Source organism: Pseudophryne corroboree, chromosome 11 (genome assembly GCF_028390025.1).
Source record: "Pseudophryne corroboree isolate aPseCor3 chromosome 11, aPseCor3.hap2, whole genome shotgun sequence".
NCBI lineage: Eukaryota > Metazoa > Chordata > Amphibia > Anura > Myobatrachidae > Pseudophryne > Pseudophryne corroboree.
Window position 1 is genome coordinate 200,168,950 of NC_086454.1, and position 26,338 is coordinate 200,195,287.

The 26,338-nt window shown below is 47.0% G+C and overlaps 1 protein-coding gene across 6 annotated transcripts in view; it reads left to right on the plus strand.

The window, feature by feature from the left end:
• RASGRP2 (RAS guanyl releasing protein 2) overlaps positions 1 to 26,338 on the plus strand; it is a 432,595-nt gene that overhangs the window by 197,954 nt on the left and 208,303 nt on the right. The window lies entirely within an intron of this gene.

Here is a 26,338-nt window from a genome sequence, read left to right on the forward strand (position 1 = left end):
TTGTGTGATATTTGTGCAATAAAAATATAAAAAAAAAAAATAAATGTATATTTTGACACTTCCATATTGTAGTGTATCTAAACCTGAGCAAAGCCATATATATATATATATATAAATTTTTTTTTTTAAATCATAACCTTTTTATTTATAAAACAATCGATAATAACATAAAAGAAACACGGATAAAATCAGAGTAGAGCGTGAGAAAACAAGAAAATACAAAAATTTCCTAACATTTATAAAGTTGATTGTGGGTGAAGGAGAATCATATGTATAAAAAAAAAAAATTGGTAATAGACAGATTCCCATACATAGAACAAAAAGAAAAGAAAAGAGGGGATAGGAGAAAAATTACTTGCCAGGGCCAGCCAGTGGAACACCTGGGACAGTTTAGAGAGATAGAAAAAAAAGAAAAATTATAGCAATACAAGGAGGAGAGAAAACGTGGGGAAGAAAGAAGAGAAGGGAGGAGTAGGACAGGAAGAGAGAAAGGGAAATAGAAAGGAAAAGAGCATAGAGGAGAGAGCGAGCCGAGTGTGAAGGGGGGAAGGCGAGAGAGGGAGTGAGGAGAAATCAGCGGAGGCCTGGTAGATTAATTTGGAATTCAGAGTACCAGGGTTTCTCTATCGTCCTAGTGGATGCTGGGGTTCCTGAAAGGACCATGGGGAATAGCGGCTCCGCAGGAGACAGGGCACAAAAAGTAAAGCTTTAGGATCAGGTGGTGTGCACTGGCTCCTCCCCCTATGACCCTCCTCCAAGCCTCAGTTAGATTTTTGTGCCCGGCCGAGAAGGGTGCAATCTAGGTGGCTCTCCTAAAGAGCTGCTTAGAAAAGTTTAGCTTAGGTTTTTTATTTTACAGTGAGTCCTGCTGGCAACAGGATCACTGCAACGAGGGACTTAGGGGAGAAGAAGTGAACTCACCTGCGTGCAGGATGGATTGGCTTCTTGGCTACTGGACATTAGCTCCAGAGGGACGATCACAGGTACAGCCTGGATGGTCACCGGAGCCTCGCCGCCGGCCCCCTTGCAGATGCTGAAACGAGAAGAGGTCCAGAATCGGCGGCAGAAGACTCCTCAGTCTTCTTAAGGTAGCGCACAGCACTGCAGCTGTGCGCCATTTTCCTCTCAGCACACTTCACACGGCAGTCACTGAGGGTGCAGGGCGCTGGGAGGGGGGCGCCCTGGGAGGCAAATGAAAACCTTTTTTGGCTAAAAATACCTCACATATAGCCTCCGGGGGCTATATGGAGATATTTAACCCCTGCCAGAATCCGTTAAGAGCGGGAGACGAGGCCGCCGAAAAAGGGGCGGGGCCTATCTCCTCAGCACACAGCGCCATTTTCCCTCACAGAAAGGCTGGAGGGAAGGCTCCCAGGCTCTCCCCTGCACTGCACTACAGAAACCGGGTTAAAACAGAGAGGGGGGGCACTAATTTGGCGTTAGAAATATATAAAAAAGATGCTATAAGGGAAAACACTTATATAAGGTTGTCCCTATATAATTATAGCGTTTTTGGTGTGTGCTGGCAAACTCTCCCTCTGTCTCTCCAAAGGGCTAGTAGGTCCTGTCCTCTATCAGAGCATTCCCTGTGTGTGTGCTGTGTGTCGGTACGTGTGTGTCGACATGTATGAGGACGATGTTGGTGAGGAGGCGGAGCAATTGCCTGTAATGGTGATGTCACTCTCTAGGGAGTCGACACCGGAATGGATGGCTTATTTAGGGAATTACGTGATAATGTCAACACGCGCCAAGGTCGGTTGACGACATGAGACGGCCGACAAACAATTAGTACCGGTCCAGACGTCTCAAAAACACCGTCAGGGGTTTTAAAACGCCCGTTTACTTTAGTCGGTCGACACAGACACAGACAGGGACACTGAATCCAGTGTCGACGGTGAATAAACAAACGTATTCCTTATTAGGGCCACACGTTAAGGGCAATGAAGGAGGTGTTACATATTTCTGATACTACAAGTACCACAAAAGAGGGTATTATGTGGGATGTGAAAAAACTACCGTAGTTTTTCCTGAATCAGATAAATTAAATGAAGTGTGTGATGATGCGTGGGTTCCCCCCGATAGAAAATATGGGCGGTATACCCTTTCCCGCCAGAAGTTAGGGCGCGTTGGGAAACACCCCTTAGGGTGGATAAGGCGCTCACACGCTTATCAGAACAAGTGGCGGTACCGTCTATAGATAGGGCCGTCCTCAAGGAGCCAGCTGACAGGAGGCTGGAAAAATATCATAAAAAGTATATACACACATACTGGTGTTATACTGCGACCAGCGATCGCCTCAGCCTGGATGTGCAGAGCTGGGGTGGCTTGGTCGGATTCCCTGACTAAAAATATTGATACCCTTGACAGGGACAGTATTTTATTGACTATAGAGCATTTAAAGGATGTATTTCTATATATGCGAGATGCACAGAGGGATATTTGCACTCTGGCATCAAGAGTAAGTGCGATGTCCATATCTGCCAGAAGATGTTTATGGACACGACAGTGGTCAGGTGATGCAGATTCCAAACGGCACAAAGGTGTATTGCCGTATAAAGGAAGAGGAGTTATTTGGGGTCGGTCCATCGGACCTGGTGGCCACGGCAACTGCTGGAAAATCCACCGTTTTTACCCTAAGTCACATCTCTGCAGAAAAAGACACCGTCTTTTCAGCTTCAGTCCTTTCGTCCCTATAAGAGTCATATCTGCCCAGGGATAGAGGAAAGGGAAGAAGACTGCAGCAGGCAGCCCATTCCCAGGAACAGAAGCGTTCCACCGCTTCTGACAAGCTCTCAGCATGACGCTGGGACCGTACAGGACCCCTGGATCCTACAAGTAGTATCCCAGGGGTACAGTTTGGAATGTCGAGACGTTTCCCCTGCGCAGGCTCCTGAAGTCTGCTTTACCAAGGTCTCCCTCCGACAAGGAGGCAGTATGGGAAAAAATTCACGAGCTGTATTCCCAGCAGGTGATAATTAAATTACCCCTCCTACAACAAGAAAAGGGGGTATTATTCCACACTATATTGTGGTACTGAAGCCAGAAGGCTAGGTGAGACCTATTCTAAATCTAAAAAAAAAATTTGAACACTTACAAAGGTTCAAATCAAGATGGAGTCACTCAGAGCAGTGATAACGAACCGGGAAGAAGGGGACTATCTGGTGTCCCGAGACATCAGGGATGCTTACCTCCATGTCCCAAATTTGCCCTTATCACTAAGGGTACCTCAGGTTCGTGGTACAGAACTGTCACTATCAGTTTCAGACGCTGCCGTTTGGATTGTCTACGGCACCCCGGGTCTTTACCAAGGTAATGCCCGAAATGATGGTTCTTCTTCGAAGAAAAGGCGTCTTAATTATCCCTTACTTGGACGATCTCCTGATAAGGGCAAAGTCCAGGGAACAGTTGGAGGTCGGAGTAGCACTATCTCGGATACTGTTACAACAGCAGGGGTGGATTCTAAATATTCCAAAATCGCAGCTGATCCCGACAACAAGTCTCCTGTGCTTAGGGATGATTCTGGACACAGTCCAGAAAAAGGTGTTTCTCCCGGAAGAGAAAGCCAGGGAGTTATCCGAGCTAGTCAGGAACCTCCTAAAATCAGTGCATCATTGCACAAGGGCCATGGTAAAAAAATGGTGACTTCCTTCGAAGCAATTCCAGTCGGCAGATTTCATGCAAGAACTTTTCAGTGGGATCTGCTGGACAAATGGTCCGGATCGCATCTTCAGATGCATCAGCGGATAACCCTATATCCAAGGACAAGGGTGTCTCTCCTGTGGTGGTTACAGAGTGCTCATCTTCTAGAGGGCCGCAGATTCGGCATTCAGTTTTGGATGTTGGTGACCACGGAGGCCAGCCCGAGAGGCTGGGGAGCAGTCACACAAGGAAAAAATTTCCAGGGAGTGTGATCAAGTCTGGAGATTTTTCTCCACATAAATATAGCTAAGGGTAAATTTATAATGCTCTAAGCTTAGCAAGACCTCTGCTTCAAGGTCAGCCGGTATTGATCCAGTGGGATAAAACATCACGGCAGTCGCCCACGTAAATAGACAGGGCGGCACAAGAAGCAGGAGGGCAGTGGCAAAAACTGCAAGGACTTTTCGCTGGGCGGAAAATCATGTGATAGCACTGTCAGCAGTGTTTCATTCCGGGAATGGAAACTGGGAAGCAGACTTCCTCAGTAGGCACGACCTCCACCCGGCAGAGTGGGAACTTCATGGGGAAGTTTTCCACATAATTGTAAACCGTTGGGAATTACCAAAGGTGGACATGATGGCGTCCCGTCTGAACAAAAAACGGGACAGGTATTGCGCCAGGTTAAGAGACCCTCAGGCAATAGCTGTGGACGTTCTGGTAACACCGTGGGTGTACCAGTCGGTGTATGTGTTCCATCCTCTGCTTTTCATACCTAAGGTACTGAGAATTATAAGACGTAGAGGAGTAAGAACTATACTCATGGCTCCGGATTGGCCAAGAAGGACTTGGTACCCGGAACTTCAAGAGATGCTCACAGAGGACTTATGGCCTCTGCCGCTAAGAAGGGACTTGTTTCAGCAAGTACCATGTCTGTTCCAAGACTTACCGCAGCTGCGTTTGACGGCATGGCGGTGGAACGCCGGATCCTAAGGGAAAAGGCATTCAGGAAGAGGTCATTCCTACCCTGGTCAAAGCCAGAAAGGAGGTGACCGCACAACATTATCACCACATGTGGCGAAAATATGTTGCGTGGTGTGAGGCCAGGAAGGCCCCACGAAGAAATTTCAACTCGGTCGATTCCTGCATTTCTTGCAAACAGGAGTGTCTATGGGCCTCAAATTGGGGTCCATTAAGGTTCAAATTTCGGCCCTGTCGATTTTTCTTCCAGAAAGAATTGGCTTCAGTTCCTGAAGTCCAGAAGTTTGTCAAGGGAGTATTGCATATACAACCCCCTTTTGTGCCTCCAGTGGCACTGTGGGATCTCAACGTAGTTCTGGGATTCCTCAAAACACATTGGTTTAAAACCAGTCAAATCTGTGGATTTGAAGCATCTCACATGAAAAGCGAACATGCTCTTGGACCTGGCCTGGACCAGGCGAGTGTCAAATTGGTGGTTTTTTTTTTTCTCTCAAAAAAGCCCATATCTGTTTGTCCATTCGGACAGGGCAGAGCTGCGGACTCGTCCCCAGTTCTCTCCCTAAGGTGGTGTCAGTGTTTCACCTGAACCAGCTTATTGTGGTGTCTTGCGCCTACTAGGGACTTGGAGGACTCCAAGTTGCTAGATGTGGTCAGGGCCCTGAAAATATAGGTTCCAGGACGGCTGGAGTCAGGAAAACTGACTTGCTGTTATCCTGTATGCACCCAACAAACTGGGTGCTCTTGTTTTTAAGCAGACTTTTGCTAGTTGGATGTGTAATACAATTCAGCTTGCACATTCTGTGGCAGGCCTGCCACAGCCAAAATATGTAAATGCCCATTCCACAAGGAAGGTGGGCTCATCTTGGGCGGCTGCCCGAGGGGTCTCGGCTTTACAACTTTGCCGAGCGGCTATTTAGTCAGGGGCAAACACGTTTGTAAAATCCTACAAATTTGATACCCTGGCTAAGGAGGACCTGGAGTTCTCTCATTCGGTGCTGCAGAGTCATCCGCACTCTCCCGCCCGTTTGGGAGCTTTGGTATAATCCCCATGGTCCTTTCAGGAACCCCAGCATCCACTAGGACGATAGAGAAAATAAGAATTTACTTACCGATAATTCTATTTCTCGGAGTCCGTAGTGGATGCTGGGCGCCCATCCCAAGTGCGGATTATCTGCATTACTTGTACATAGTTACAAAAATCGGGTTATTATTGTTGTGAGCCATCTTTTCAGAGGCTCCGCTGTTATCATACTGTTAACTGGGTTCAGATCACAGGTTGTACAGTGTGATTGGTGTGGCTGGTATGAGTCTTACCCGGGATTCATAAATCCTTCCTTATTGTGTACGCTCGTCCGGGCACAGTACCTAACTGAGGCTTGGAGGAGGGTCATAGGGGGAGGAGCCAGTGCACACCACCTGATCCTAAAGCTTTACTTTTTGTGCCCTGTCTCCTGCGGAGCCGCTATTCCCCATGGTCCTTTCAGGAACCCCAGCATCCACTACGGACTCCGAGAAATAGAATTATCGGTAAGTAAATTCTTATTTTCCATATATCATGAAATTTATCCACGGTGTTGTTCAGCATAGATGAAAGATGTTCCAGCCTTGCCACAAACCAAATACGGTTCACAAGTTCCTGACGCGTGGGAGGAGAGATTTGAGTCCAAGATTTAGCAATTTGAAGCTTAGCAGCACAAGAGATATGAAGTACCAATTTGTTTTCGGATCTAGATAGTTGACAGGCTGGAGCACACAAAAGAAGCACCTTGGGTGAGAGTGAGGGGCAAAAGGGAATAACTGAATTAATAAAATTTTGGACCAAGGTCCAGAATGGAGCAAGCTTGGGACAACTCCACCAGATGTGAAAATATGATCCAATTTGACCACATTGGCGCCAGCAAAGGTTGGGCATGTTGGGGTACATTTGGTGTAAGCGGTCTGGAACAAGATACCACCGTGTATATACCTTGTAGGAGTTTTCTTTAACGGACACGCTGATTGAGCACTTATATTTGAACGTATACCGTCCCATTCTTCCTCTTCAGGGGGGTTCCCAGATCCGTTTCCAGGCGGTTTCATGTGGGGCACGAGAAGGGGGGACGGGTGTCAAGATAGTTTGATATAAAGTAGAAAAAATGCCTCGGTCCATAGAGCGATAAATACAAAGACGTTCTATAGGGGTCGGAAGAGTAGAAAGAGGCGTTTTTCTCGTAGCAGACAGAGCAAAGTTTCGGATTTGGAGGTATTGGTAGAACGAAGACGTGGGGATAGAGTGTTTTGCTTGAAGGTCTGCAAAGGAGTAGGGTGTGTTATTGTGGAGGAAGTGATGTAGATGAGTGATACCTGCGCTTGACCAAATAGAGGCCATATGAGGGGAACGACCCAGGAGGAAGGAGGGATTATTCCAGATAGGGGTTAGAGGGGAGGGGTATGTATAGAGAGATAGCTTATTGTGTTGTGAGTCCCAGACCGACAATGTGAGAGATACTGTAGGAATAGACTTGATGTTCATAGGCCGGTGAATTCTAGGAAGCCACGGGAGGTTAGAAATAGAATCAACCTGGGCCAGGTCGCTTTCCAGGTCCACCCACCATTTCAGACAACGCGGAGAATGCCAAGCGACTAATTGACTCAGGACCGTGGCATAGTAGTATCTTGTAATAGAGGGAAGGCCCAAGCCACCACATATGGAACTTTTCTGAAGAGTTTCCCTGCGTAACCTAGGCTTTTTATCGTTCCATATCAATTTACAGAATTGAGTTTGGAGGGTTTTCAGAGTACGGGGGGGGGGGGGTAGGTAGGGTCTGGAAAAGGTATAATAATTTGGGGAGTACATTCATTTTAATAGCATTGATCCTGCCTATTCAAGAGATTTCACCAAGATTGAATGCCCTGAGATATTTCTTTAAATAAGGGGTAGTTCGATCCGAATAAGGAATGGTACGATTTAGTAATATGGATACCTAAATAGTTAATGGAGCTGTGACGCCAAGTGAAATCAAAATTACTTTTGAGCAGAGTCAATGTGTCCGTTGAGATGTGTAAGGGGAGGGCTTCGGATTTCTCATTATTAATTCTATAACCGGAGAGGTCCCCATATAAGGTTAGTTCCTTGAATAGATTAGGCAGAGGGATTATCGGATTGGTAAGTGTGAGAAGAACGTAGTCGGCAAAGAGGGAGAGTTTATATTGCGAGTCCTTGACGGTGAAGCCCAAGATGTCCGGGTTAAGACGGATACGAGCAAAGCCGTATTTTAAATATGTATTTGTACAAGACCATTATATAATCGTGATTGCTGAGTTTTACTAATATGATAATACAGAAAAGTGAATTGAAACAATCCATAATTAAAATAATGCTTTGTCTGAATTGTATATAATTGATATATAAAGTACTTTAGAGGTTTAAAGTTAATGAATTGACATTTCATTTTTGCATGACAGTGGCCTCTTTATCCATATCATGGTAACATTTACATATTAATTTATGTTGTAGTAGAGCCTGAGTGATCTGGCTAGCTAGTTTCACAGTTTTTATGAATATTGACATTTTGCACTGCCAGAATAATTTAACAGAACAAAATGATGTTCAGTAAAGATACAGATGAAAAAAGCCTTTTAAAATGCTAGCAAATCACAGTCACTTTCCACAATATGGAACAGGAAATTGAGAGTATTAGAAGTTAAATTAGGATAGCAGAAATATTATACCTAAAGCAGTACTGTTTGCTAGGTTACCAGTTCATTTCTTTGGTACATAGCTGATATTTGCTGATTACTAATCTCCGTTTAAATGCACTGTGACTTCACTGTGCACACACACCAATATATACAGAGCATTGTATTACTTAAAATGGTGTTGTACAACCATTTTGCAGCTGCGACCCCAAGTTTCAGTGTGCCATTGGCCAGCGACCATAAATTTCACTGAGTCATTTGTCTCAGACCCCAAGTTCATTGTGCCACCAGTCTGTGACACCAAGTTTCAGCATAGCACTGTGCCATTGTTCTGCGTCCCAAAGTTTCAGTGTACTGTTCATCTGGGACCCCAAGTTTAATAGCATCATTGATCTGGGACACCATGTTTTGATCTGGGACACCATGTTTAAGAGTGCAATTGATCTGGTGTCCGTTTTCTATTGCAAACCCAAGTTTCAGCATACCATTGCACTAGGAAGTCAAGTTTCAGTGTATTATTGGTCTGGGATCCCTAGTTTGAGTGCATAATTGTGCTGGAGCCACAGGCTTCAGTGTTCCCTTGGTCTGGACCCAGAATTTCAGCATACCATTGGTCTGCGGCCACAAATTTCAGTGTACCATAAGTTTCGGTGTGCCATTAGTCTGGTACCACAGGTTTAATTGTTTTATTAAGTGATCTGGGACACCAACTTTCAGTATACAATCGGTCTGGGATCCCAAGTGTCAGTGTACCATTAGTCTGGGACTACGATTTTCGGTATATCATTGGTCTGGGACCAAAGTTTTAGTGTACTATTGGTCTGGGACCTCTAGTTAGGGTGTACCATTTGCCTAGGACCCCACGTTTCAGTGTGCCATTCAGGGCCGGTTCCAGGGCTTCTGGCGCCCTGGGCGGCTTTGGGGGGCGTGGCTTCATGCAGGGGGCGTGGTCATTTACGGCCCCTGTACAGACTGGAATGATGCGCGGTGCGCGATGACGTCATCGCGCACCGCACATCAAAGGTCCTTTCAACGAAGAGAAACTAGACGCGTAGCGTCTAGTTCCCTTCAAGGAGAGGACCTTGGCCGTGCGGTGCGCGATGATGTCATCGCGCACCGCACAGTAAAGGACCTCTCCACGAAGGGAAACTAGACGCGTACGCGTCTAGTTTCCCTTCCCAGCGGCCAGCGGCAGCAGGGCGACAGCGGGGGCCGGGGGGCACACACTGCAGCAGCGGATCTTGCCCTGGTGCGGCGCCCTCCGGAAGGCGGCGCCCCGGGCAAAAGTACTGCTTGCCCGTGGCAAGATCCGCTACTGGTGCCATTGGTCTGGTACCACAAGTTTTAATGTACTATTGGTCTGCGACCACAAGTTTCAGTGTACTATTGGTCTGTGACCACAAGTTTCAGTATACCATGGTCTGGGAACACAAGTAAATTATTTTGTTAACAATTTAAAATATACCAACATTAAGTAACAGCATCTGATAGATTGTATGCTTAACTTTTTATATTATGTAGTTTGGTATTGTTATGGTTTTAATACTGTATCTATCCTAATATCCAATAGACTATGTCACCTACCCCAAGGCATTGGCCATGCCATTCTTTAGAAATGACCATTGGTTAGATGATATACATTCTTATTTGTTTTGATAAAGTGAATCATTTTGAAAAATATTTGCTGACATTAAAATAGAAAACCCACAGAGCAAACTGAGAGAGGACCTGTAGGTCAACATGTCTTGTCTTGTGTAATTTGCACCTCACACTGGAATGTGTTGGTGGATGGGGAAATCACATTACAATCGTGTTCGCTTTCTTGAAGGCTCATTTGTTAATAATGAATTTACTCTGTCTTGGAAGTACAGAAATACGCTGCATCTATAGGAGCAATTAGAGGAAGAAGGTAAAGAAAATAAGATCTTTTGACTTATAAATCCTTATGTATGTGACTACCCCTTAATAAGTACTTTAAACTTTACAAATCTAGGAGGGGTAAGTATAATAATATGGGTGCAGGGTGTGCGGTATGTGCTCCCCTTGACCTTGCACACATTATAAATACACCTATGGTGCTGAGATTTTGGCGACTTTGCTGGATTTGCCTTACAAAAAAAGTTGTCACTTAAATTTACACAAGTCGCCAACATCTCAGCACTTTCCGCAACTCAAAGACTATTACATTTAATCCTAAATGTTCAGTACAATGCAGAAATGTCATGTTGTAGTATTGCCAGAGTTGCATAGTACTACACAGTGATTGGATAGGTTTGCTGAAATAGGAACACATTTGGCTATGAAATATCAAAGCATGTGAACAGACAGTTTATATGCTAGAACAAACTATTAAACAAAATAATCAGATATGAACAATTGATCATCGCTTTGGGGGTAATTCAGACCTGATCATAGCAGCAAATTTGTTAGCAGTTGGGCAAAACCATGGTGGTCATTCCGAGTTGTTCGCTCTGTATTTTTTTCTCGCAACGGAGCGATTAGTCGCTAATGCTCATGCGCAATGCCCGCAGTGCGACTGCGCCAAGTAAATTTGCTATGCAGTTAGGTATTTTACTCACGGCATTACGAGGTTTTTTCTTCGTTCTGGTGATCGTAATGTGATTGACAGGAAGTGGGTGTTCCTGGGCGGAAACTAGCCGTTTTATGGGTGTGTGCGAAAAAACGCTACCGTTTCTGTGAAAAACGCGGGAGTGGCTGGAGAAACGGATTAGTGTCTGGGCGAACGCTGGGTGTGTTTGTGACGTCAAACCAGGAACGACAAGCACTGAACTGATCGCAGATGCCGAGTAAGTGTGGAGCTACTCAGAAACTGCTAAGAAGTGTCTATTCGCAATTTTGCTAATCTTTCGTTCGCAATTTTGATAAGCTAAGATTCACTCCCAGTAGGCGGCGGCTTAGCGTGTGCAAAGCTGCTAAAAGCAGCTTGCGAGCGAACAACTCGGAATGAGGGCCCATGTGCAGAGAGAGTTAGATTTGGGTGGGGTGTGTTCAAACTGAAATCTAAATTGCAGTGTAGATATAAAGCAGGCAGTATTTACTCTGCACAGAAACAAAATAACCCACCCAAATCTAACTCTCTCTGCACATGTTATATCTGCCTCCCCTGCAGTGCACATGGGGGGTAATTCCAAGTTGATCGCAGCAGGAAATTTTTCAGCAGTTGGGCAAAACCATGTGCACTGCAGGGGGGGGGGGCAGATATAACATTTGCAGAGAGAGTTAGATTTGGGTGAGTTATTTTGTTTCTGTGCAGGGTAAATACTGGCTGCTTTATTTTTACACTGCAATTTAGATTGCAGATTGAACACACCACACCCAAATCTATCTCTCTCTGCACGTTATATCTGCCTCCCCTGCAGTGCACATGGTTTTGCCCAACTGCTAAAAAATTTCCTGCTGCGATCAACTTGGAATTACCCCCATGGTTTTGCCCAACTGCTAACAAATTTGTTACTACGATCAGGTCTGAATTACCCTCCTTGTTCATTCTTTCCTTTCATTACTTATGGTTTTGGTGGTGGTAGAGGGGTGTTAGACTTTTTACTCACTTTACACTTACCAGGATTCTACAATGATATTTCAAACCCATTTCATTGTAAAATTGACTGTATGATGATGATTATTATTAGAGCATTGATCGTAATTGTGTATGTTTTGCTGTTCAGCCTAATGATGCTGAGTAGATTCACAGCACTAGTTCACAATTGTAGTTCATATTACCAATAACTGTATTTATAAGGTTCTAATGTGACCATATCCTATTTATTTTTCTCTTAGGTCCTAGAGGACGCTGGGGACTCCGTAAGGACCATGGCGTATAGACGGGCTCCGCAGGAGACATGGGCACTATAAAGAACTTTAGAATGGGTGTGCACTGGCTCCTCCCTCTATGCCCCTCCTCCAGACCTCAGTTAGATCCTGTGCTCAGAGGAGACTGGGTGCATTACAGGGAGCTCTCCTGAGTTTCTCTGAAAAAATTATTTTGTTAGGTTTTTTTATTTTCAGGGAGCACTACTGGCCACAGGCTCCCTGCATCGTGGGACTGAGGAGAGAGAAGCAGACCTACTTAAGTGATAGGCTCTGCTTCTTAGGCTACTGGACACCATTAGCTCCAGAGGGAGTCGGAACGCAGGTCTCCCCTCGCTGTTCGTCCCAGAGCCGCGCCGCCGTCCTCCTCGCAGAGCCGGAAGATAGAAGCCGGGTGAGTATAAGAAGAAATGAAGACTTCAAGGCGGCAGAAGACTTCAGATCTTCCCTGAGGTAAGCGCGCAGCGGTAACGCTGCGCGCCATTGCTCCCACACAACACACATTAGCAGGCACTGATGGGTGCAGGGCGCAGGGGGGGCGCCCTGGGCAGCAATATAAACCTCTAAGGCTGGCATATGAGTATTATAGGCTGCGGAGACGGTAGTTATATAAATCCCTCGCCAGTATTATAAAATTGAGCGGGACCGAAGCCCGCCGCTGGAGGGGGCGGAGCTTGGTCCCACAGCACTAACCAGCGCCATTTTCTCCACAGAGCACTGCAGAGAAGCTGGCTCCCTGGACTCTCCCCTGCTGAACACAGTGACACAGGGCAAAAAAGAGGGGGGAGGGGGGCACTTGTAAGGCGCAGTGAGTGTTTTATACATAATTATATAAAATAGCGCTATATATTCTGGTAATTGTTTTCCAGTGTCAGTTGGCGCTGGGTGTGTGCTGGCATACTCTCTCTCTGTCTCTCCTAATGGCCTTATTGGGGGACTATCTCCAGATAAATATCCCTGTGTGTGTGGGGGTGTCGGTACAAGTGTGTCGGCATGTCTGAAGCGGAAGGCTCATCTAAGGAGGAGGTGGAGCAGATGATTGTGGTGTCTCCGTCGGCAACGCCGACACCTGATTGGTTGGACATGTGGAATGTTTTAAATGCAAATGTGACCTTATTGCATAAGAGGTTGGACAAAGCAGAGCCCAGGGAAAAAACAGGGAGTCAATCCATGGATTTGACTGTGTCACAGGGCCCTTCAGGGTCTCAAAAACGTTCTCTATCCCAAATAGCAGACACTGATACCGAAACGGATTCTGACTCCAGTGTCGACTACGATGATGCAAGGTTACACCCAAGGGTGGCCAAAAGTATTAATTATATGATTATTGCAATAAAAGATGTTTTGCATATCACAGATGACTCCTCTGTCCCTGACACGAGGGTGCGTATGTATAAGGAAAAGAAACCTGAGGTAACCTTTCCCCTTTCTCATGAGCTGAACGAGTTATTTGAAAAAGCTTGGGAAACTCCAGGCAAAAAACTGCAGATTCCCAAGAGGATTCTTATGGCGTATCCTTTCCCTGCACAGGACAGGGTACGGTGGGAATCCTCGCCCAGGGTGGACAAGGCTTTAACGCGCTTGTCCAAGAAGGTGGCGCTACCGTCTCCCAACACGGCAGCCCTCAAGGATCCTGCTGATTGCAGACAGGAAACTACCTTACAATCTATTTATACACATACGGGGGCTTTACTCAGACCGGCAATAGCATCGGCATGGGTATGTAGTGCGGTTGCAGCTTGGACAGATACCTTGTCAGCTGACATTGATACCCTAGATAGGGATACCATTTTATTGACCTTAGGTCACATTAAAGATGCAGTCTTATATATGAGAGACGCTCAGAGAGACGTTGGGCTGCTAGGTTCAAGAGCCAACGCCATGGCGATTTCTGCTAGGCGAGCCCTGTGGACCCGCCAATGGACGGGTGATGCAGACTCAAAGAAGCATATGGAGGTTTTACCTTACAAAGGTGAAGTTTTATTTGGGGAAGGTCTCGTGGACCTGGTTTCCACAGCTACCACGGGTAAATCTACCTTTTTGCCTTTTGTTCCCCCACAGCAAAAGAAAACTCCACAATATCAGATGCAGTCCTTTCGGTCGCGTAAGTCAAGAAGAGGTCGGGGCTCATCCTTCCTCACCAGAGGTAAGGGTAGAGGGAAAAGAACGCCTGCTTCGGCTATCTCCCAGGAACAGAAGTCCTCCCCGTCTTCTACTAAATCCACCGCATGACGCTGGGGCTCCACTGAGGAAGTCCGCACCGGTGGGGGCACATCTTCGACTCTTCAGCCAGGTCTGGCTTCTGTCAGACGTGGATCCTTGGGCGATGGAAATTGTATCCCAAATCTACAAACTAGAATTCGAAGAGGTGCCCCTTTGCCGATTTTTCAAATCGGCCTTGCCAGCCTTTCCCTCAGAGAGGGAAGTAGTGTTAGCTGCAATTCAAAAGCATTGTCACAGCAAGTGATTGTCACGGTTCCCCTAGTCCAACAGGGAAAACGGTACTATTTAACCCTGTTCGTGGTCCCGAAGCCGGATAGCTCGGTCAGACCCATTTTAAATCTAAAATCCCTAAACCTGTACTTGAAAAGGTTCAAATTCAAGATGGAATCGCTCCGGGCAGTGATCTCCAGTCTGGAAGGTGGGGATTTTATGTTGTAACTGGACATAAAGGATGCATACCTTCATGTCCCCATATATCCTCCTCATCAGGAGTACCTGAGATTCGCTGTACAGGACTGTCATTACCAGTTTCAGACGTTGCCGTTTGGGCTTTCCACGGCCCTGAGGATTTTCACCAAGGTGATGGCGAAGATGATGGTGCTCCTGCGCAGGCAGGGAGTCACAATTATCCCGTACTTGGACGATCTCCTGATTAAAAGCGAGATCGAGAGATCAATTGCTGAAAAACGTGTCACTCTCCCTGAGAGTGCTACAACAGCACGGTTGGATTCTAAATCTGCCAAAGTCGCAATTGATTCCAACGACTCGACTATCATTCCTAGGCATGATTCTGGACACGGAACAGAAGAGGGTTTTTCTCCCAATGGAAAAAGCCAGGACCTCCAGAACATGGTCAGAGACCTGCTAAAACCAAAAAGAGTGTCGGTTCATCAATGCACTCGAGTTTTGGGGAAAATGGTGGCAGCCTACGAGTCCATGCCCTTCGGCAGGTTTCATGCGAGGACATTTCAGTGGGACCTTCTGGACAAGTGGTCGGTGTCCCATCTACAAATACATCAGAAGATAAGCCTGTCCCCCAGGGCCAGGGTGTCTCTCCTGTGGTGGCTGCAGAGTGCTCACCTTCTAGAGGGTCGCAGATTCGGCATTCAAGACTGGGTTCTGATAACCACGGACGCGAGCCTCCGAGGATGGGGAGCAGTCACACAAGGAAGTAATTTTCAGGGACTGTGGTCAAGCCAGGAGGCTTGTCTACACATCAACATACTAGAATTAAGGGCCATATACAACGGCCTACGACAAGCGGAGAATCTTCTTCGCGACCTACCGGTTCTGATTCAATCAGACAACATCACAGCCGTGGCTCATGTAAACCGCCAAGGCGGGACAAGGAGCAGAGTGGCAATGGCGGAAGCCACCAGGATTCTGCGCTGGGCAGAAAATCACGTAAGCGCTCTGTCAGCGGTATTCATTCCGGGAGTGGACAACTGGGAAGCAAACTTCCTCAGCAGACACGATCTCCATCCAGGAGAGTGGGAACTTCATCAAGAAGTCTTTGCAGAGATAACAAGTCTTTGGGGACTTCCTCAAATAGACATGATGGCATCACGCCTCAACAAGAAGCTTCTGAGGTATTGTGCCAGGTCAAGGGACCCTCAGACAGTAGCGGTGGACGCCCTGGTGACACCATGGGTGTTTCAGTCAGTCTATGTGTTCCCTCCTCTTCCTCTCATCTCAAAAATATTGAGAATCATAAGACGAAAAAGAGTACAGACAATACCCATTGTCCCAGAATGGCCTCGAAGGGCCTGGTATTCAGATCTTCAGGAGATGCTCACAGAAGATCCGTGGCCTCTTCCTCTCAGGGAGGACCTGTTGCAGCAGGGACCCTGCATGTTCCAAGACTTACCGCAGTTACATTTGACAGCATGGCGGTTGAACACCGAATCCTAGCGGGGAAGGGTATTCCGGAAGAAGTCATCCCTACTCTGATAAAGACTAGGAAGGAAGTGATGGCGAAACATTATCATCGTATCTGGAGGAAGTATGTATCTTGGTGTGAATCCAAGAATGCTCCTACGGAAGTTTTCCACTTGGGTCGTTTTCTCCACTTTCTACAGACAGGAGTGGATATGGGCCTAAAGCTAGGCTCAATGAAGGTACAGATTTCGGCCCGATCTATATTCTTCCAGAAGGAATTGGCTTCTCTCCCAGAAGTTCAAACTTTTGTAAAAGGAGTGCTACACATCCAACCTCTTTTTGTGCCCGCAGTGGTACCATGGGACCTTAACGTGCTGTTACAGTTCCTAAAATCTCACTGGTTTGAACCTCTTCAAACAGTTGAATTAAAGTTTCTCACTTGGAAAGTGGTCATGTTGTTGGCCTTGGCATCTGCAAGGCGGGTGTCCGAATTGGCGGCCTTATCTCATAAGAACCCCTATCTCATTTTCCATGAGGATAGAGCAGAGTTGAGGACTCGTCCTCAATTTTTGCCTAAGGTGGTGTCATCGTTTCATATGAACCAACCTATTGTGGTGCCTGTGGCTACGGGAGACTTGGAGGATTCCAAATCCCTTGATGTAGTCAGGGCCTTAAAGATTTACGTAGCTAGGACGGCTTGGGTTAGAAAAACAGAGGCACTGTTTGTCCTGTATGCAGCCAACAAGGTTGGCACTCCTGCTTCTAAGCAGACTATTGCTCGCTGGATCTGTAACACGATTCAGCAGGCTCATTCTACGGCTGGATTGCCGTTACCAAATTCAGTTAAGGCCCATTCCACTAGGAAGGTGGGCTCTTCTTGGGCGGCTCTCCGAGGCGTCTCGGCCTTACAGCTTTGCCGAGCAGCTACTTGGTCGGGTTAAACACTTTTGCAAAATTCTACTAGTTTGATACCCTGGCTGAGGAGGACCTCATGTTTGCTCAATCGGTGCTGCAGAGTCATCCGCACTCTCCCGCCCGGTTTGGAGCTTTGGTATAATCCCCATGATCCTTACGGAGTCCCCAGCATCCTCTAGGACGTAAGAGAAAATAAGATTTTAAACCTACCGGTAAATCTTTTTCTCCTAGTCCATAGAGGATGCTGGGCGCCCGTCCCAGTGCGGACATATTTCTGCATGACTTGTATGTAGTTATTGCTTACATAAGGGTTATGTTACAGTTAAGATGTCGTTGACTGATACTGTTTTGTTCATACTGTTAACTGGTTGCGTATAGTCCAGGTTATACGGTGTGGATGGTGTGGGCTGGTATGAATCTTGCCCTTGGATTGACAAAAATCCTTTCCTCGTACTGTCCTTCTCCTCTGGGCACAGTTTCTCTAACTGAGGTCTGGAGGAGGGGCATAGAGGGAGGAGCCAGTGCACACCCATTCTAAAGTTCTTTATAGTGCCCATGTCTCCTGCGGAACCCGTCTATACCCCATGGTTCTTACGGAGTCCCCACCATCCTCTACAGACTAGGAGAAAAAGATTTACCGGTAGGTTTAAAATCTTATTATTGACATGAAAACTGTTAACACTTCTCTATTTTGCTAGTGCTATAATAAATAATAAAGAGAATTGAAAATACTTTATTTAAGGAACTATTCAATTAAGCTGAAAAAAGGCAATTTTTTCTGGAAGCTATGATGAAAGAGTTTATTTCGTTACTGTCATTTATAATGTTATGGGTCCTACCCCACTGTAATATTATTTCTCAATGCTGAAAAAACGTTTCATGACAATTTATGCTCAAAACTCTACAACAATTTGGCATATCTGGGGATTTTCTCACACACACACATATAAGTACAGCAAAGGTCAAAACTGCCCTTTTTTCCTGTGATATTTTCCCAACTAAGAATCCTTGGGTTTATCACATGAGTTATCCTGTGTAAGATGTTGATAAGTACTAGACCAAATGCATATATTTAATATTAGTGGCTATTCAGTACTTAATTGCTAAATATGGAGGCAACCAAATCCCCCTGCTGTCTCCACTCTCAAAACTCTAGTGTTACACTTCTTGGTATTGTATGAGCCACTCTTTTCAAGATTGGGAGTCCAAAGAATAAAAACATGAACTGGGAGTCCATAGATTGACCCAAGAGGCATATTAAGATAAGGTGCATCACTGATGGCTCTTTAGAGCTATATAACTAATTCTTTTAAACCCTAGGCCCTATGTTATGTTTTTTTGTGCTAACATAGATTTTAACTAATGGCACATAATCTATTGAATTTTTTATTTAATCATTTCAGTAAAACTGGAAACGTCCCCCCCCCCCCCCTACTAATATCTTTCCCTTAACTCCTTTTCTTATTCCTTTTACTTCTGAAACCTGCCATATGAAAAATAGGATTTTATATAAATTATTTTATCTATATAGGGGTATATGCAATTAGTGGCGAATCGCGGCAATTTCTCTAACGTCCTAGTGGATGCTGGGGACTCCGTCAGGACCATGGGGAATAGCGGGCTCCGCAGGAGACAGGGCACATCTAAAAAAGCTTTTAGGTCACATGGTGTGTACTGGCTCCTCCCCCTATGACCCTCCTCCAAGCCTCAGTTAGGTTTTTGTGCCCGTCCGAGAAGGGTGCAATCTAGGTGGCTCTCTTAAAGAGCTGTTTAGAAAAGTTTTTTTTAGGTTTCATTCAGTGATTCCTGCTGGCAACAGGATCACTGCAACGAGGGACTTAGGGGAGAGATCTCCAACTCACCTGCGTGCAGGATGGATTGGGATCTTAGGCTACTGGACACTGAGCTCCAGAGGGAGTCGGAACACAGGTCAGCCTGGGGTTCGTCCCGGAGCCGCGCCGCCGATCCCCCTTACAGACGCTGAAGAAGACGGCAGAACGGAGGTCCGGAAACAGGCGGCAGAAGACTTCACAGTCTTCATGAAGGTAGCGCACAGCACTGCAGCTGTGCGCCATTGTTGTCACACGGCTCACTGACCTAGTCACGGAGGGTGCAGGGCGCTGCTGGGGGCGCCCTGGGCAGCAATATAAGTACCTTATTGGCAAAATAAATACATCACATATAGCCATTAAGGCTATATGTATGTATTTTAACCCAGGCCAGTTCTTAAAAACCGGGAGAAAAAACCCGCCGAAAAGGGGGCGGAGCTTATTCTCCTCCGCACACAGCGCCATTTTCCCTCACAGAAAGGCTGAGGGGAAGGCTCCCATGCTCTCCCCTGCACTGCACTACAGAAACAGGGTTAAAACAGAGAGGGGGGGCACTGATTTGGCGATATAAATATATATTAAATGCTATAAGGGAGGAACACTTTTATAAAGGTTGTCCCTGTATAATTATAGCATTTTGGTGTGTGCTGGCAAACTCTCCCTCTGTCTCCCCAAAGGGCTAGTGGGTCCTGTCCTCTATCAGAGCATTCCCTGTGTGGGTGCTGTATGTCGGTACGTGTGTGTCGACATGTATGAGAAAAATGTTGGTGAGGAGGCGGAGCAAATTGCCTGTAATGGTGATGTCACTCTCTAGGGAGTCGACACCGGAATGGATGGCTTACTTGTGGAAGTACGTGATCATGTCAACACGCTGCGAGCCGGTTGACGACATGAGACGACCGGCAAACAAATTAGTACCTGTCCAGGCGTCTCAGACACCGTCAGGGGCTTGTAAAAACGCCCATTTACCTCACGGACACTGACTCCAGTGTCGACGGTGAAGAAACAAACGTATTTTCCTTTAGGGCCACACGTTACATGTTAAGGGCAATGAAGGAGGTGTTACATATTGTAGGGTGTGAATAAACTACTTGTAGTTTTGCCTGAATCAGATAAATTAAATGAAGTGTGTGATGATACGTGGGGTTCCTCCGATAGAAAGTTATGGGCGGTATACCCTTTCCCGCCAGAAGTAAGGGCGAGTTGGGAAACACACCTTAGGGTGGATAAGGCGCTCACACGCTTATAAAACAAGTGGCGTTACCGTCTCCAGATACGGCCGCCCTCAAGGAGCCAGCTGATAGGAAGCTGAAAAATAGCCTAAGAAGTATATACACACATACTGGTGTTATACTGCGACCAGCAATCGCCTCAGACTGGATGTGCAGCGCTGAGGGGGCTTGGTCGGATTTCCTGACTGAAAATTTTGATACCCTTGACAGGGACAAGATTTTATTGTCTATAGAGCATTTTAAGGATGCATTTCTATATATGCGTGATGCGCAGAGGGATATTTGCATTCTGGCATCAAGAGTAAATGTGATGTCCATATCTGCCAGACGAAGACACGACAGTGGTCAGGTGAGGCAGATTCCAGACGGCACATGGAAGTATTGCCGTATAAAGGGGCGGTCCATCGGACCTGGTGGCCATGGCAACAGCTGAAAAATCCACCTTTTGTTCCCCGAGTCACATCTCAGCAGAAAAGGACACAGTCTTTTCAGTCTCAGTCCTTTCGTCCCCATACGGGCAGGCGGGCAAAGGCCAGTCATATCTGCCCAGGGGTAGAGGAACGGGAAGAAGACTGCAGCAAGCAGCCCATTCCCAGGAACAGAAGCCCTTCACAGCTTCTGCCAAGTCCGCAGCATGACGCTGGGGCAGTACAAGCGGACTCAGGTGCGGTAGGGGGTCATCTCAAGAGTTTCAGCACGCAGTGGGCTCACTCGCAAGGGGACTCCTGGATCCTACATGTAGTATCCCAGGTGTACATTGGAAATTCGAGACGTCTCTTCCTCACAAGTTCCGGAAGTCTGTTTTACCAACGTCTACCTCCGACAGGGAGGCAGTATTGGAAACAATTCACAGGCTGTATTCCCAGCAGGTGATAATCAAAGTACCCCTCCTACAACAAGGGAGGGGGTATTATTCCACACTATATTGTGGTACTGAAGCCAAACGGCTCGGTGAGATCTGAAATATTTGAACACTTACATACAAGCGTTCAAATCAAGATGGAGTCACTCAGAGCAGTGATAGCGAACCAGGAAGAAGGGGACGAGATGGTGTCACTGGATATCAGGGACATTTACCTACATGTCCAAATTTGCCCTTCTCACCAAGGGTACTTCAGGTTCGTGGTACAGAACTGTCACTATCAGTTCAGACGCTGCCGTTTGGATTGTCCACGGCGCCCCGGGTCTTTACTAAGGTAATGGCCGAAATGATGATTCTTCTTAAAAGAAACTTGGACGCTTTCCTGATAAGGGCAAGGTCCAGAGAACAGTTGGAGGTCGGAGTAGCACTATCTTTAATAGTTCTACGACAGCACGAGTGGATTTTAAATATTCCAAAATCGTAGCTTTTCCGAGGACACGTCTACTGTTCCTAGGGATGATTCTGGACACAGTCCAGAAAAAGGTGTTTCTCCCAGAGGAGAAAGCCAGGGAGTTATCCGAGCTAATCGGGATCCTCCTAAAACCAGGAAAAGTGTCAGTGCATCATTGCACAAGAGTCCTGGTAAAAAATGGTGGCTTATTACGAAGCAATTCCATTCGGCAGATTTCACGCAAGAACTCTTCAGTGGGATCTGCTGGACAAATGGTCCGGATCGCATCTTCAGATGCATCAGCGGATAACCCTATATCCAAGGACAAGGGTGTCTCTCCTGTGGTGATTACAGAGTGCTCATCTTCTAGAGGGCCACAGATTCAGCATTCAGGATTGGATGCTGGTGACCACGGAGGCCAGCCTGAGAGGCTGGGGAGCAGTCACACAGGGAAAAAATTTCCAGGAAAGTGTGATCAAGTCTGGAGAATTCTCTCCACATAGATAGAGCTAAGAGCAAAATTATAAGGCTCTAAACTTAGCAAGACCTCTGCTTCAAGGTCAGCCGGTATTGATCCAGTGGGATAACATCACGGCAGTCGCCCACGTAAACAGAAACGGCGACACAAGAAGCTGGAGGGCAGTGAAAAAACTGCAAGGATTTTTCGCTAGGCGGAAAATCATGTGATAGCACTGTCAGCAGTGTTCTCTCCGGGAGTGGACGACTGGGAAGCAGACTTCCTCAGCAGGCATGACCTCCACCTGGGAGAGTGGGAACTTCATAGGGAAGTTTTTCCGCATGATTGTGAGCCATTGGCAAAGACCAAAGGTGGAAATGATGGCGTCCCGCCCGAACAAAAAACGGGACAGGTATTGCGCCAGGTCATGAGACCTTCAGGCGATAGCTGTGGATGTCCTAGTAACACCGTGGGTGTAACAGTCGGTGTATGTGTTCCCTCCTCTGCTTCTCATAACCAAGGTATTGAGAATTATAAGATATAGAGGAGTATGAACTATACTCGTGACTCCGGATTGGCCAAGAGGGACTTGGTACCCGGAACTTCAAGAGATGCTCACAGAGGACTAAGGGCCTGGGGAGCTAAGAAGGGACTTGCTTCAGCAGGTACCATGTCTATTCCAAGACTTACCGCGGCTGCGTTTGACGGCATGGCGGTTGAATGCCGGATCCTGAAGGAAAAAGGCATTCCATAAGAGGTCATACCTACCCTGGTCAAAGCCAGGAAGGAGGTGACCGCACAACGTCATCACCACAGGTGGTAAAAATATGTTGCGTGGGTGAGGCCAGGAAGGCCCCACGAAGAAAATTCAACTAGGTCGAATTCTACACTTCCTGAAAACAGGAGTGTTTTGAGCCTAAAATTGGGGTTCTTTAAGGTTTTAAGTTTCGGCCCTGTAGAATTTCTTCCGAAAAGAATTGACTTCAGTTCCTGAAGTCCAGATTGTCAAGGGAGTATTGCATATACACCCCTTTTTGTGCCTCTAGTGGCACCGTGGGATCTCAACATAGTGTTGGGATTCCTTAAAATCATATTGGTTTGAACCGCTCAAATCTGTGGATTTGAAATATATCACATGGAAAGTGAACATGCTGTTGACCAATATCTCACATGGACAGTGACCATGCTGTTGGTCCTGGCCTCGGCCAGGCGATTGTCAGAATGGGCGGCTTTGTCTTACAAAAGTCCATATTTAAATTTCCATTCGGACAGGGCAGAACTGGGACTCGTCTCCAGTTTTCTTCCTAAGGGGGTGTCAGGTTTTTCACCTGAAACAACCTATTATGGTGCCTGCGGCTTCTAGGGACTTGGAGGACTCCAGGTTAATAGACGTTGTCAGGACCCTAAAAATATATATATATATATATATATAGTTTAGGACGGCTGGAGTCAGAAAGTCTGACTTGCTGTTTATATTGTATGCACCCAACAATATGGGTGCTCCTGCGTCTAAACAGACGATTGCACGTTGGATCTGTAGCACAATCCAACTTGCACATTCTGTGGCAGGCGTGCCACAGCCTAAATCTGTAAAGGCCCACTCCACTAGGAAAGTGGGCGCATCTTGGGCGGCTGCCCGAGGGGTCTCGGCATTACAACTTTGCCGAGCAGCTACGTGGTCAGGGGAGAACACGTTTGTAAAATTTTACAAATTTGATACTCTGGCTAAGGAGGACCTGGAGTTCTCTCATTCGGTGCTGCAGAGTCATCCGCACTCTCCCGCCCGTTTGGGAGCTTTGGTATAATCCCCATGGTCCTGACGGAGTCCCCAGCATCCACTAGGACGTTAGAGAAAATAAGAATTTACTTACCGATAATTCTATTTCTCGTAGTCCGTAGTGGATGCTGGGCGCCCATCCCAAGTGCGGATTGTCTGCAATGCTTGTACATAGTTATTGTTACAAAAATCGGGTTATTCTTGTTGTGAGCCATCTTTTCAGAGGCTACTTCGTTTTGTTATCATACTGTTAACTGGGTTCAGATCACAAGTGGTACGGTGTGATTGGTGTGGCTGGTATGAGTCTTACCCGGGATTCAAGATCCTTCCTTATTGTGTACGCTCGTCCGGGCACAGTACCTAACTGAGGCTTGGAGGAGGGTCATAGGGGGAGGAGCCAGTACACACCATGTGACCTAAAAGCTTTTTTAGATGTGCCCTGTCTCCTGCGGAGCCCGCTATTCCCCATGGTCCTGACGGAGTCCCCAGCATCCACTACGGACTACGAGAAATAGAATTATCGGTAAGTAAATTCTTATTTTTTCGCCCGTTTTTTAATTCGACACAATTCGACCGTCAAATTCCGGCAAGTGGGTGCCGAAATTTACCATATTCAATAAAAAACGGATTCGACAGTCCCGCTGACGAAAAACGGCCGATTTGACGGATTTTGATCCAATTTTTTAAAAACGGGAAAAAACCCGAAAAAAAAGGCGTGGGGTCTCCCCTCCAAAGCATAACCAGCCTCGGGCTCTTCGAGCCGGTCCTGGTTCTAAAAATCCGGGGGGAAAAATGACGGGATCCCCCGTATTTTTAAAACCAGCACCGGGCTCTGCGCCTGGTGCTGGTGCAAAAAATACGGGGGACAAAAAGAGTAGGGGTCCCCCTTATTTTTTACACCAGCATCAGGCTCCACTAGCTGGACAGATAATGCCACAGCCGGGGGTCACTTTTTTATACAGCGCCCTGCGGCCGTGGCATTAAATATCCAACTAGTCACCCCTGGCCGGGGTACCCTGGGGGAGTGGGGACCCCTTCAGTCAAGGGGTCCCCCCCCAGCCACCCAAGGGCCAGGCGTGAAGCCCGAGGCTGTCCCCCCCCATCCAAGGGCTGCGGATGGGGGGCTGATAGCCTTGAGAAATTTGAAAGAATATTGTTTTTTCCAGTAGTACTACAAGTCCCAGCAAGCCTCCCCCGCAAGCTGGTACTTGGAGAACCACAAGTACCAGCATGCGGGAGAAAAACGGGCCCGCTGGTACCTGTAGTTCTACTGGAAAAAAAATACCCAAATAAAAACAGGAGACACACACCGTGAAAGTAAAACTTTATTTCACACCTGCCGACACACACATACTTACCTATGTTGACCCGCCGACTGCCACGCCCCCCTCGTCCTGAAGAATCCGGGGTACCTGTGAAAAAAATTATACTCACCTCAATCCAGTGTCCATGTCTTTTAAAATAATCCTCGTACTTGGCAATAAAAAAAAACCGAACACCCGAACCAAACGGACTGAAAGGGGTCCCATGTTTACACATGGGGCCCCTTTCCCCGAATGCAGAGACCCCTCCGTGACTGCTGTCACAGAAAGGTCTCTTCAGCCAATCAACGAGCGCAACGTCCTGGCACTCTGCTGATTGGCTGTATGCGCGTCTGAGCTGTCAGACAGCGCATCGCAAAGCCTCTCCATTATATTCAATGGTGAGAACTTTGTGTCAGTGGTGAGGTCACCCGCGGTCAGCGGCTGACCGCGGGTAACCCCACCGCTACCCGCAAAGTTCCCACCATTGAAACTAATGGAGGGAGCTGTGCGATACGCTGTCTGACAGCAGACGTGCATACAGCCAATCAGGTGAGTGCCACGAAGTAGCGCTTCCTGATTGGCTGAAGGAACCTTCTGTGACAGCAGTCACGTGGGGTCCCGGCATTCGTGGAAAGGGGTCCCATGTGTAAACATGGGACCCCTTTCAGTCCGTTTGGTCCGGGTGTTCGTTTTGTTGTTTTGCCAAGTACGAGGATTATAATCTGGACACTGGATTGAGTTGAGTATAATTTTATTCACTGGTACACGTGGATTCTACATGGACAAGTGGACAGAGGTCGGCGTTTGAACTTAGGTAAGTATGTGTGTGTCGACATGTGTGTAATAAAGTTTTAGTCTCACGGTGTGCGTGTCCTGTTTTTATTTGGGTATTTTTTTCCCAGTAGTAGTACAGGTACCAGCGGGCCCGTTTTTCTCCCGCATGCTGGTACTTGTGGTTCTCCAAGTACCAGCTTGCGGGGGAGGCTTGCTGGGACTTGTAGTACTACTGGAAAAACAATATTCTTTCAAATTTCTCAAGACTATCAGCTCCCCATCCGCAGCCCTTGGATGGAGGGACAGCCTCGGGCTTCACCCCTGGCCCTTGGGTGGCTGGGGGGGGACCCCTTGATTGAAGGGGTCCCCACTCCCCCAGGGTACCCCGGCCAGGGGTGACTAGTTGGATATTTAATGCCACGGCCGCAGGGCGCTGTATAAAAGTGACCCCCGGCTGTGGCATTATCTGTCCAGCTAGTGGAGCCCGATGCTGGTGTAAAAAATACGGGGGAC